A 14,301-nucleotide genomic window follows, 5' to 3' on the forward strand; every position below is an offset into this window, starting at 1 on the left:
GAATCGATCAAACCAGATCCCACCATTACTGTGGTTCCCCAGCACAGGAATCTGTCTTTTTGCACTAGGTCTTAGTAAAAGTCTTTCTTTCTTTCATCCATCCATCCATCCATCCATCCATCCATCCAGTAAGTATTCATTCAATGTCTACAATATGCCAGGTACTGAGTAAAGTCCTGAGTACACATAGATTTAAAAAAACAAAAAATACTGGTCACAGACTCCGGGAGCTTATCAGAGGAAAAGCAGTTCTAACACATAGCAATAACTATAAGGAATCCCTGTGCAAAGTGTAGTAAAAGCATAGAACTATAATCCAAGCCTGGCTGGAACAAAATGAAGAAAAAACCTACACAGATCTCCCTAAACCACCTTGAGTAGTCCCTTCCTCCTTGACACTTTCTTCTTTCCTCTCAACTGTAAAATGTCACTCTCCCCTCTTTAAAAATGCTGCTTAATATTTACCTCCCACTGCTCCCCCCCACCAAAATACCACTTGTTCCTAAATGCCATTTAACGCTTAAAAAAAACAACCAAATCTGTAAAACTCAAAAACAAGCAAGGAAAGAAGAACACTTTCTACATAAGTACCAGAGAGAGCAGGTACTTCAATCCTTTCTCACTGTGCAGAGCTCTGGTCATCTCTACTAATGTGCTTATTTATCATTTGCATTCTAATCTGCTTCCCACTTGAAACTGTGCATTTTTCCAAGACAAAATCTTAGCCTGCTACTGCTTTATAATGTATCATGATAATATCCATGGCGACTAGATATACATCCCTAGGTTAGAAGGTGGGGGTGGGTAATGGTGGGAAGTAGAGGGATTTCTTCAGAATTATGATTTGTTGTTTTGTTTCAGATTTCTGTTGTTTTAAATGAATTTCAATCGCTGACTGGGGTCACTGGATCAAATACAACGTAAATTTCCTCCTTGTCTACTTAAGGTTGGGATGATGGTTTAAAAAAAAAAAAAAAGGCTTGGAATAAACAATTTTATCTCCAGCAACCTCAGAGAACTGGAAGGAAAGAAGCAAACTGCAAATAAGTTTTAGATGAATAATGTTCTAAGAAACTAGGCAATTCCCTAGAGAGACATTAAGTATATATACACACACTATATCTCTTAAAGAAAACATGGATCAAGAAAAACAAAAAAAGAGGGACTGTTCAAAATTAAAAGAGAATAAAGAATCAAATGCAATGCATGAAACCTGATTGAATCCTAGATTCATAAATTTAGGAAAAAGTTTTAGGGACAAGTGGGGAGATCTGAATAAGGACCATTATATTAAACATATTTTTAAATAATGTTAACTTTCTCATTTGTGATATTGATATTATGAACATGCAAGAAATTATCCATGTTCCCATGTAAGATACGCATACTAAAAACTCTATATTATAATCTCTCCAGTATAGTTTCAAATGATTTTAAAAATATATAATATATAAAGAGAGAAAAAGTGGCAAAATTTCAACAGTGAGTGAATATATAAGAAAGGTAATATGGGTGCACACTGCCTATATCTTCCACTGTTCTACAGCACTCAACATTTTCATTATGAAATGCTGAAGGAACAGGAAGATAGCATGAGGGGAGGCCAGCTGGACTGAAACATAAGGAGTATAAGCAGCACTGGTCTCAGCAAATGTGAAAACCAGCTGTGTGATCGTGGGCAGGTCACAGAACCTCTCCAGGTCTCCGCTGAAAGAGGAGGAAGTAGATGATCTTTAAGATCCTTCCATCTACATATTTCCCTTATTCTACAACTCTTCTCAGCTCTAGAACTCAAAGGGTAACCATATGCAAAGTAGAAAACCTCAATGGTCTACTGTAAGGATAAAATAAACTATTTAAAACAGCTAGCCAAAAGCCTGTCACATAAAACACAAACAATAAATAGTAATTCCTCTCTTTCAAAATATATTAAAAAGTCTTTACAAAAAACAAAAAAGACTGAACTACTAATAAAAGAAATAAAATAAAAATAAAAACAAAAACTCATATAAATTAAATTTCAGGGGAAAAAGCAAAACAAAGTATTAAGCAGTACATATTACAAATTTGCCAGATGGTTTTATTTCCAGCACTAACATTATTTCTAACATTACAATTAATTTCCCTTTCAGTGAAAGAACCAATCTTTGACATAATGGTAAAGATAGTTATCTAAAAGATTTCTGGACAAGATGCCAGCATCCACCCAGTTGCTCAAAACCCAAAAATCTTGGAGTCATCTTCAGAATGTTCTGTTTCCACACCCAAATTATTCAAAGTCCCATACATTCCGATTCAGATCCATTTCAAATCCATCCATCTCTCTGTCTCATGCTGCTAGCACCTTATCAGGCCACTACTATTCACCTCAGCAACTAAAACTGCCACCTTTCACTTTCACCAGGCCGGCCCATTCCTCACACAGCAGCTCAAACGATGATATCATTTAAAATAAAATACAAATTTCTTTCCAAACCCTTCAAAGCCCTGCATATTTCTATAACCTCTTCCTACCCATCTCTGCCTCCCTCACTAATTCAGCCACACTGGGGTTTTTTCTGTTTCTCAAACTCACCAATTCTCCTGCTCCAAAGTCTTTGTACCCACTAATCCCTTATTCCCTCCATCACCTCCAGCTTTACTGAGATATTATTGACATATAACATGTAAGTTGAAGGTGTACAATGTGATGATTAGATATATGTATAAAGTCCAAAATAATTGCCACAATAAAGTTAGTTAACATCTCCATCTCTTCACATAATTATGAGTGTGTGTGTGTGTGTGTGTGTGTGTGTGTGTGTGTGTGGTGTGGTGATAACATTTAAGACCGACTCTCTTAACAAATTCCAAGCATATAATACAGTACTGTTAATTATACTCACCATGTTGTACATTATATCCCCAGATATTATTTATCTTATAGCTGAGAGTTTGTACCATTTGACCAGCATCTCCCCATTGTCCCTATTCCTCAGCTCTTGGCAACCACCATTCTAACTCTATTTCTATGAGTTTAGGCTTTTTAAGATTTCACATATAAGTGAGAACATACCATATTTCCTTTCTCTGCCTGACATTTCACTTCGCTATTCTTTCTCATGAGAATGCTTTCCACATCAAAAACACCATACACATACACACACATCACCTACTCTGGAAATAGCTCCTTCTCATATACAGGTGAATCTTAAATATCAACTCCTTTTGTGACCACCCTATCTAAGGCAGCTCCTACTTCCTTATCTCCAAATTATCTGATTTTTGCTTTCCTTCAAAAAAGTGTATTACAATTAATTTTTATTTTGTCAGTTCATTTTTAAGCCTGTCCCCACTCCTTTAAAATATAAGCTATAAGGATGGAATATGCAGCTTATTCATCATCATACCCACAGAAGCAGCAACCTGTCTACTACTTAACAGAAGCCTGTCAATGTACATCAAACAAATGAATGAAATAATAAATGAATATAGGACTGTGTTAAACAATGGAATTAATAATGCTATTAATGGAAATACAGAAACCAGAAGGAAGAGCAACTGTTTGAGAAGAAAATAAGATATATTGAGCTTGGTGCCAGGTGCTTGAAAATATAGGACTAGTGGACATACAGGCTGCAAAAAGATATAGACTGGGATTCTGCTGATTGTAAATGTTAGTTGAAAAAAATAATAATTACATCACAAATGAGATAAAATTCTGTAGGATAAATGACAAGCAAAAAACAACATAAATATAAAATGATTGCCTAGGTACAATAATCTAACACAAATACTACAAAATCAAGACAAGTCAAAACTGTTTCACAGTTTCAGTTTTTAGCAATTCACTAAGAAGAGTAAAGTACTCCTACCTTACTACTATTCATTGCTGGTCATATCTTAGCTAAAGTAGCAGGTCCATGTTGAAGGATTACACATTAGGGATGAGGAACACACTTGAGAAAATGTGCAGTGAAGTCTCACGGGAATGACCATAAGTCTGGCCAGAAAACATGAGCTGCAAGAAGAAATTCAAGGAGTCAGAAATGTTAACTACAGAGAAAAAGGTAAAAATGTACACATAGAGTATAGTAGGCTACTATTGGAATTTAATTGTGACAGTGTATCAGAGTCACCACATTAAGAATGCTATACTTACCTAGCTTATCTACCCTGTTTACTCTCTCCCCTTTCCATAACTTTTTCAATGAGTAACGCCTTACTTTCTCCTATAACCTATTCCCTCAGTTTTCAATAGGTAATTCATGTTTTTCTCCATTTTTACAGCATAAAACTAATTTCAAGTTTGAAGCATGTCAAAAGAAGCAAGTAATCACATTTCTTAAAATACTATTACAACCTAGGGGCACCTGGGTGGCTCAGTTGGTTGAGCTTCCAACTCTTGATTTCAGCTCAGGTCATGATCTCATGGTTCATGAGATAGAGCCCCATGTCGGGCTCTGTGCTGTTGGCAACGTGCCTGCTTGGACTGCCTCTCTCCCACGCTCTCTACCCCTCTCCTGTCTCTCTCAAAAATAAACAAACATTTTAAAATATATTCTATTACAGCCTAAAGAAGTAATTAATGATGTAAGAAAAACTCTCAAAAGCTGGGAAGGTTTAGGAAAGATTCTCCCAGTAAACACATATTGTCTCTAATATGAGTATACCAAATCCTGATTCTTCCATCAGCTGTTCTCTCAACCCTTGAAACTATAAGAATTTCTAAGCTGTTCTCTTCTTTATCATTGATGGCAATGTATGCTGTTTATAGCTCTGTCACAGTTTCTCATTTTTTAACTCAAGCCCTTGTGTCTCTAATCTTGACTTCTTGGTTATAAACGAAGCTCTCCCCTTCTTTCAAACTCTTCTTTTTTTGTTTGCCTATTCTGTTTCCTGTCATTTCCCCTACATCTTTGACTTTCACAAGAATCAGAGGATATTTCATGGAGGTTAGCAATAAGATTACTCCTCCTGGTCAGGAGTAATGTGTCAGAGTATCTTCCAAGTCTCCTACTCTTCTATGCTTTTTACTTATTTCCAAAGAGTTCCTTCTTAGCCCCCCAGGCAAGCATTTCTTCTCCTCTAGATTGGGCAAGGTTCTCAAAGCTAGAACTGGGAAATCTAATCTGCACATAACGAGAGTATTATTACATCCCGCTTCTTCCATTAAACTGTGACAAGATCAGGGACAGGGATTATTATCTTAATACGGCCAGCATCCCACATAATACATGGAACACTACAGCCACCAAACAAGCGAGTACTGAATCAATGAAATTCCAAACTAAATTATGGCTTTCCCTGACTTCTGCACTTTGGTGTAATGTGAGGCTCTGACAAGAGTTTCTACATTAAATGACAGAATTCATGACTTCAAATGATACTTAAATGAAAATTTTAATCATTCTTCTCTTTTATACTGCTATCAATAGCATATCTTCAATTAAACCCCTTAGACACAGTAAACAGTGTTACTTATAAATATTTCCAAAGAACAAAATGTATGAGTGTATACTTAAATATACATATTATATATGTTATCTAAATTCCACTCCAGAGACAGACTGCAAAATTACTGGACAATCCACTTAATTTTAATTTTTTTTAGCCACTTCTCAATCAGCAAAGATAGTTGAGAATTACCTAGAATTTCATGATTTGGTCTTTCACTATAATAGAGAAACAGTTATTTTCAAAGATGTAAGGACAAGAAAGACAATTATTCAACTAAGGTTTCATGCCCAACACTCAGCAGTATCAAGTGTCCTGCTCAAGGAAGCTAGTCAAAGCAGCCACATATTATTTACGTCTCAGTCTCCAACTCAACTCATGTCTGTAATTTTTATTTTTCAATGAAAAAAAAAAACCTATTTTCCAGTTGATATTGAAATCATTTTGATTAAAAAATAAGTAACAACTTCCTTGGTAGCATTTCTAAATGCAACATTTCTTTCTTTGAACTTATTATAAACCTATGGACAAAAAGTATGTTCCTTGTGTTACCTCAAAGATATTACCATCCTCATCAGAACTCAGCAAAGATTTCTATAGACAAGTTTGTGGCGCATGGGTGGCTCAGTCAGTTAAGTGTCTTCACTCTTGATTTCAGCTCAGGTCATGATCTCATGGTTTGTGACTTCAAGCCCCACATCGGGCTCTGTGCTGATAGCACAGAGCCTGCTTGGGATTCTGTCTCCTTCTCTCTCTCTCAAAATAAATAGAAATAAACTTTTAAAAAAAGATTTCTATAGACAAATTGAAAATGCACAATTACTACTTTGTAGTGTACCTTAATCTTCCTCACCAACTTCCCCAACGGCATAGGCCACCATCTTTAACTCACATTCATAGTAAAAATATAGTTTCTATTCCTTAAATAGGCTTCTCTTCATGACTAGGACTACAGTGAGGTATGAGGGGTGTCTAGGGTGCACAATCAACAGAGACTTTCACTCTCAGGGTCATACAAGAGCCACCCTGTAGCTGCATGACACTGAAAGCCAGTACCTTCTTAAATTTTGTGTCTTAGGCATCTAAATAGATATGGCAGTAATGCCTATATATAAGATTCTAAATTGTTTCTTAATGAGTTTGAGTTGCATGTGCATACAAGTGACAGACTTATGTTGTTTTTTACTCCCCTTCTTTTGGTAGCAGCATCTCAATTTTCTTCTGTTGAACTACCCTTCTCTTATCTTCAATTCATGTAGTTTGAGTGACACTAATCATTCCCACTCTCAGATTCCTAAAATAAGCACAAAGTTCCTAGAATATGTGCATAACCCAGGCCTGGAAAGTCAGCATATTTCCTTCCCCAAGCAGTAGTTCAGGAATGGGTACATGACCCAATTAGACAACTAAAACTCCCAAAAATTTTGCCAGAACTAATTAGAAAGTTCTCTTTTGGCTGAGGTTGCTGAACTGAAAGAACACGGTAAGTACCCACTCACCAGAGAGCCAACCCAGAGAAGACAAAAGCCAAGAGACAGAAAGAGAATGAAAGTTCTGAAAATATTTTGTCCCTAGATCTAACTACACCTTTGTTCTGGTGAATTCAGATGTGAATAGATGTAGCTGCTAGAACTTTAGAATTACTGTTGAGAAACAATTCTCTCTGGATTTCTCATGTTCCTGCGCAATCAGAGACTTCTGAGCAAAAGTTACTACAGGGATAATTGCACAACAACCAGCCTTGGAAGCTAAAGATCGTGTCTCCCAAAAGATTAAGACTTCCAATGAGCTTTGGAGAAATAAAGCTCTCTCCATCCCTTCCCTGAAAGATATTCACCTATATTCCTTTTTTTTTTTCTTCTTATATTTCCTTTGTTACCTTATTTTTTTTTTAATTTATATTTACTTGTATTCTAGGGTACTAAACCAAAGACACTTCCCCATTCTCCCCTGGAGAGATTTGCTTAATGAATAATCTCTCACCTCTGCAGGGTAATTTCAGTCCCACCAGTGTTTCAGACTTAACAGCTACATGAGGCAACAAATTATTTTTTTTAATTTATTAATTCATTCAACAAGTATTTGCTGAGAGCCTACTAAGTTATGTGCCATGCACTTTCCTACAAAATATCTCAGACAAAAACTCCTGCCCTCATGGAGATTGTATTCTACAGAAGAAATAAAATACAAAATAAATACATAAAACACATAGCATAAAGTGTTGACAACTGTTATAAAGAAAAAGAAGGAAAAAGTAATAAGACATAAAGGGCAGGTAGGCGATTTCAAACTGATGTTGGTTATCAAAGACTTTAAGCATAAAGTGATATTTGAGCCAGGACCTAAGGGAGAAAAGGAAGTAGGTCATATGGACATCTGGAGAAGAGCATTCCAGGCCAGGGAAATGCTAACTGCAAAGAACTTATTTAAAGATGAGCAAGAGGCCTGCATAGAAGAGACAACAGAAAAATCTGAGTTCAGACAAAAGTCCTGCATTAGGGAGGGAGAGCAAGACCACAAAAACACTAGCTCATTTTGAGGACTTGAGCCTGTACTCTGAAGTTACATGGGAAGCCACTGCAAGATTCTGAGCAAAGAAATTATACTAATATTAGTACAATATCACTAATTACTAATTGGCTTCTTACTAATATTCTGAGGCTAACATTATGAAAACAAAAGTAGTAGGAGGGAGCCTTGTTAGGAGTTACATAGAAGGAAAGAGAGGATGGTGTTGAACCAGAGTGAACCCCAAAAAGAAGTGGTGAGCAGTTGGTCAGATTTCATATTTTGAAGCCAACAGAATATGCTGAAAGATTGTTGGTGGGAAACAAAAGAAAAAGAGTCAAGGTTGGAGGTCTGAGCAAAAACAAGGATGGAAGTGCCACTTACAGATATGGGAAGGATTAATTTTTTTTTAACTAGGTTTCTACCACTGCAATCTAAAAGAAGCCTGACAAATATAAAAGTCATGCCAGAAATCAGGCACTACAATTGACAGCCCTGAACTGTGGAACTGAGTCAATAATAGAAAGTGAAGGGTATTTGGTATTCCTCTACTGTAGAATGAGAAGTCAGCAATCCTTAATAAGAAAAGCAACTGGTAAATTGGCACCTCTTGTAAAATCGGACTATGCACCTACTAAGGATGGAACTACAGGATACTTAGTAAAAAAATGTTGGGATGATAGTATATTGCCAACTGTGCAACAGTCTTCAGTAAGGTCATTCAAAAGAGAAGCACACTTTGAGTGGTCTTTATAAAAGAAAATCTTTTCAGTCTTTCATTATAAATCCAAGATGGCTGATAATCTTATAATTTACAGGGATGAAAACCAAATATCCCTAAACTAAAATTAGAGTCTTTAACCACACAAAAACAAAATATGAGAAGCCCTTTTTTTAAAAAAACATTTATTTTTAATTTTTAAAATATCTCATGAGGCTCAAACAAACAATCCAAAGATCAAAACTTCAATGCTCTACCGACTAAGCCAGCCAGGTGCCCCAAAATATGAGAGAAACCTAATGCTCCAGGCTCCTCCCCAAGCATCCTAGCAAAGAAGATATTTACCCATTATAAAGAACTATGCACTGTGAAATAGTCTGGGAGCAGGGACAAATCACCTCTGCACTATTACCTAGAGAAGCTGCTCTCAATGGCTAGAAAGAGAAGCCAACAAGGAAATTGAGAAGCCTAGGATATTCGTGGTTTCTTAACCTCAGTACTACTGTCATTTTGAACTGGAAATTCTCGTTGTTAGAGGCTATCCTATCCATTAGAGCATGTTTAACAGTGTTCTTGGGCTCTACCTACTAGATGCTAGCAACATCTACCTACTTCCCTAGTCCCAGCCTTCCGTTATGACAACAAAGATATCTGCAGACATTGCCAAATGTACCCTGAGGTAAGAATTGCTCCATGTTGTAGAATCACTGGGTTACCGTGATGCACAAATTGTTCAGAGGCATACCAGAAGATGATCTGATTCACAGACTAGGATCAGACTTTGGGTATTTGGGAGAAGGTGATCAAATGAAAATAAATAAAACACTATGTTTATGAAGAGTTTTATTGCCTAAGAAACTCCCAACAAAGATTTGTTACTGCTTAGCCCCTAAGATGGTTCCTGGGACCCCAACACCTCATCAACAGAAAGTGAGCTATTGAGGCAATGCAGTCCCCAGTACAGGAATCTCTCTCAATACTCATCTTGGCTGTAACTAGGAGGAAAGAAAACAAAGAAGACCATCCTGGGTGGTAGAAGCAGAGATAGCCATATCAGCTAATCAAAAATCTTCCTCTACTGCCAGGCAAAGAGTCCTTGCCATACCTATCCAATGAAATATGCACATAGTATGGATTGTGGGTTGTTTCTTCTTTTTCTCTTTTCTAATTGACAGTTTTTATTGTCTTTATGCTATATTCTTTCTACCAATGAACACAGACTTTATTACAACTAGTTATATTTATCATGTAACCAGTTCCTAGACCATAAGGCTATCTATTCAAAAAGGACTGAGAGAAATTACCCAGAGATCTTAGACTTAAACTTAGATGCAGTATTTAAATGAGTCTTTGACTTGCCTTCTTTTGTTGGGAAGCAGATGGTAAATGCATTGGAAGTTGTAAGTGAAAATTTTACATTAAGTCAGGTGCGGGCTTTTTTTCAAGGTTGTATAGGTGCAGAAAGACATGTATGCACATTGGTAAGATTATAGTGAATATTTTGGTTATGCCTGCCCAACATCCACTGCCCCTTCCCATGGTCACACTGTAGTCTTTTTCTTTCAGTGACCTCAGTCCACATGATTCAGATCATGTGACTGGCCAATACTTCCTATTCCCAGTTCCAGTAGTTAGTACCTGATCCAGATCTGGCCTCTACTATCCCTCTGACCACAGGATCAAGGATGAAAACATCACGCAATTCATACAATGAGATGTAATCCCAGGACTTATATAAAAACTATGAGTAAGAGAAATGCTTTTTATGTTGGTCCTTCTAAAGTAAAAGAATGTAAGCCTGGATCTATCAGAGGGCTCCACATAAAGAAAGTCTACCTGAAAGTATATCCAATACAACAGAAAGCCACTGAGTATGTCCTAAGGCCATTGTTTGAGCCTTTGAATCCATCTACATCTAAAGAAAGTACACTAGTGTTCTACTTTTTGAGCCAGTGGCTAAGCTAATAAGAGTAGGGTATTGAACTCATGCAACTGAAAGCAATTGAAAAATTTAATATTTTTATCAGTTATCAGATGAAACTGATATTGAGTTTTCATGCGAAAAAAGCTATAAGCTATAAATCTGTAAGAATTAAGTTATTTGCCTAAATTCATACAACAAATTACTGGTAGTATAGATTCAACCCCAAGCAGATCTGCTTCTAATATGCAAGCTCTTTCCACTACATGATACTGTCTTTCAGGAAAACAGTCTGAAACTTCTCCCTACTTTATAATTATCATGGAGCCATGAATACCCATGGAGTGAGTATTCTATTAACATTTGTTACATGACCAAAAAAGGAAGAGTCACATGGCCCCCTGCTCTCTGTCCCATTCCTGCACAACCCACCTCTTGTGTTACATGAAACATTTCAGAATTATTTTTATAATGTAGGCCAACTTGAGGACATGTCTATTTCTCCACCACCTTCATCCTCCTCCAACAACTATATTACTATATATAATAGCAAGTGTCTCTAAGCCAAGCCACTTCGATGCTAGAATGCCAGCTCCAGTCTTAGGGTAAATTAGGCTCCAAAACACAAATAGGAAATCAGAACTTTAGAAAGAGGCCATCACCAAGGTCTAGCTACTATTGTGTAATAATTAATTGTGAAACTCAGAAAAGGACACCTATCTTATATGTGACAATACTGCTGTTTATGTTAATATTTGAAGATATTTGTAAGAACCACATCAACTTCCAAAAAGTAACAGCTATTTATAAACAGTCAAATCTCTTTCAAATATTATTAAGGGTGAGAGAGAACGGAAGTGGAAAAGAATTTATGAACTTAAGATCCCTGATATTTTCAAGAAATCTGTCTAAAAAAAATGAAATTTTTTTTAAATGTTTATTTTGAGAGAGAGAATGCATGCAGGCACAGAAGGGGCAGAGAGAGTGAAAGAGGGAGACAGAGAATTGCAAGCAGGCTCCTTGCTGTCAGTGCAGAGCCCAATGTGGGGCTCACTCCAGGAAAGTGAAATCATGACCTGAGCCGAAAATCTAAAGTAAGACACTCAACCAACTGAACTACCCAGGTACCCCTAAAATTATGAGAATTTTTGACAGAGCCAGAACACTCAGTTGCACAAGGCAACTTTTGTTTCCCTAGAAGGTGTAGTGGATTGACTCACAACCAGGTAAAAGACTCACTGGATTCAACATTCCATTTTTATACATATTCAAAAATAACTACTTTCTGGCTAATATTCACTACTTTCTTAGACTTCTTTTCTTTTTCTTCATTTCTAGCAGCTAAATTTCTCTTTCAGAATTTTTTTTTTTTTTTTTACAATAGGACAACCTCCAACAGAAAATAAAGCAAGACAAGATGTGAACATTGGGCAGGTAGCTAGAGTCACAGATATCTTGGGATCTCACTTCCAATAAGAATTCATAACAGCAAAGCCGCAAATATTTCAACACGGACCTTTAGAATCACTCCCAGATAGTTGAAACTGTTATAGTTAAAACCAGGATTACTAATGGTTTACTATATTTAGACATTTAACATTTGCATTCACTTCAGGTTTAGCATATGAAAGAACTAAGTTCAAACCCCAGTAAACACTTTTATACCTGGCTCTCCTAGGATAAAGGATGTGACCCAACATTGGTTCCAGATCACAAAAAGAATATACAAGCTATCCGATATAGAGTTGTCAAGAAAATCAAAACAAGTACATAAAAAGTGTATGTACTCACAGCAGCCACCAAGCAAACATTAATGTCCCTCCCCTATATCAGTATCTGAATCCATGTAATTTACTCAAAAACTTTTTCTGACAGATATTGTTTCTACCTTGGAGGTTAAAATGTTCAAGAGGAGAAAGAGGGGTTAAGATGGTGGAATAGCCCAGGAGAACCAGAGCTTGTCTCGTCCCTGAAACGCAGCTAGATCAGGACCAAACCATCTTGAACACCTAGGAAACTGATCTGAGGATTAACAAAACAATCTGCATAACTTGAGCCACAGAACTCAGCAGGTACATGGTGTGGAGAGGTGAACTGGGGAACACAAAAGCTGTGGAGGGTAGACAGCCATTTTTGCAAAGAGAGGACAAAGATAAAAAGGTGAACCAGGGAAGAGAAAAGCCAGGGAGGGTAAACAGTCATTTTTGCAGAGAGAGGGGACAGAGAGAGAAAGAGAAAGGGGGAGACTGCAGCACTTTGGGACAGTACATTCAAAATACAAGGAGAGATAAAGAGTTTCCCAGACAAACAAAAACTAAAGGAATTCGTGACCACCAAACCAGCCCTGCAAGAAATTTTACGGGGGACTCCTCAAGTGGAGAAAAGACAAAACAAAAAAACCCCAAAAGCAACAAAGACTAGAAAGGACCAGAGAACATCACCAGAAACACCAACTCTACGGACAGCATGATGGCACTAAATTGGTATCTTTCAGTATTCACTCTAAATGTATGGACTAAATCTCCAATCAAAAGACATAGGGTATCAAAATGGATAAAGAAAAAAAAAACAAGACCCATCTATATGCTGCTTACAAGAGAACTCATTTTAGACCTAAAGACACCTGCAGATTGCAAGTAAGGGGATGGAGAACCATCTATCATGCTAATGGTCATGAGAAGAAGGCTGGAGTAGCCATATTTATGTCCCAACATGGCAGTTCTCAAACACATAAATCAATTAATCACAGACATAAAGAAAGTCAATGATAATAGTACAGTAATTCTAGGCCTTCAACACCCTGCAAGGAAACAATGGCTTTGAATACCACACTGGACTGGATGGATTTAACAGATATATTCAGAATATTTTTCCTAAAGCAGCAGAATAAATATTCTTCTCAAGTACACATGGAACATTCTCCACAATAAATCACATACTGTGTAACAAATTGCCCTCAGCAAGTACAAAAAGATCAAGATCATATCTTTCATATTTTCAGATCACAACACTATGAAACTTGAAATCAACTGCAAGAAAATTTTTAGAAAGACCATAAAGACTTGGAGATTAAAAAACATCCTATTAAAGAATGAACAGGGTTAACCAAGAAATTAAAGAGGAAATTAAAAAGTGCATGGAAGCTAATGATAATGAAAACACGACAGTCTAAAACCTCTGGGAAGCAGCAAAGGTGAGCAAAAAAGGGAAGTATATAGCAATCAGGGCCATCCTAAAGAAGGAAAAAAGGAGAAGATGACAGCATAGGAGGGTGCTGGGCTCAACTCATCCTGCTGATCACTTAGATTCCATCCACACCTGCCTAAATAACCCAGAAAACCACCAGAAGACTAGCAGAACGGACTCGCTGGAGCCAAGCGTAGACAAGAGGCCCATGGAAGAGGGTAGGAAGGGCGAAGAGGCAGTGCTCACGACACGGACTGCAGGGGGAGCCGGGGCAGTAGAGGGGCAGCCCGTCCAGCGAGGCAGAGCCCCCGAGTCTGACTTGCAAAAGCAGAGGGGCCAGACTCTGTGAATTCTGACAGCCAGCAGGACTTAACATCTGGAATGTTAAAAGTCAACAGCTCTGCTCTCAGCAGCAAGGGCGAGAGGACGCTGGGAGAGAGAGTTGTTGAGCCCGGGAAGACAGAACTCAGCTAAGCAGGAAGACAAAGGTGCTGGAAAGCACCATCTCCCTCTCCTATCCCCCAGCCGA

The 14,301-nt window shown here is 37.4% G+C and overlaps 1 protein-coding gene across 5 annotated transcripts in view; it reads right to left on the reverse strand.

Annotated features, from left to right (window-relative positions):
- Nucleotides 1-14,301, reverse strand: part of FER (FER tyrosine kinase) — a 439,195-nt gene that overhangs the window by 408,369 nt on the left and 16,525 nt on the right. For 3 of the 5 annotated variants that reach the window (XM_078447626.2, XM_078447631.2, XM_078447635.1), the window contains exon 2: nt 3,855-4,000. The exons of 1 other annotated variant lie outside the window; for it this stretch is intronic. The gene's annotated coding sequence lies outside the window, so the exon portion shown is untranslated. Of the gene's footprint in view, nt 1-3,854; nt 4,001-5,988; nt 6,175-14,301 lie in introns of those variants that run through there. One more of the 5 variants, XM_078447629.2, reaches the window with a different exon arrangement.

Source organism: Panthera onca, chromosome A1 (genome assembly GCF_046562875.1).
Source record: "Panthera onca isolate mPanOnc1 chromosome A1, mPanOnc1 haplotype 2, whole genome shotgun sequence".
NCBI lineage: Eukaryota > Metazoa > Chordata > Mammalia > Carnivora > Felidae > Panthera > Panthera onca.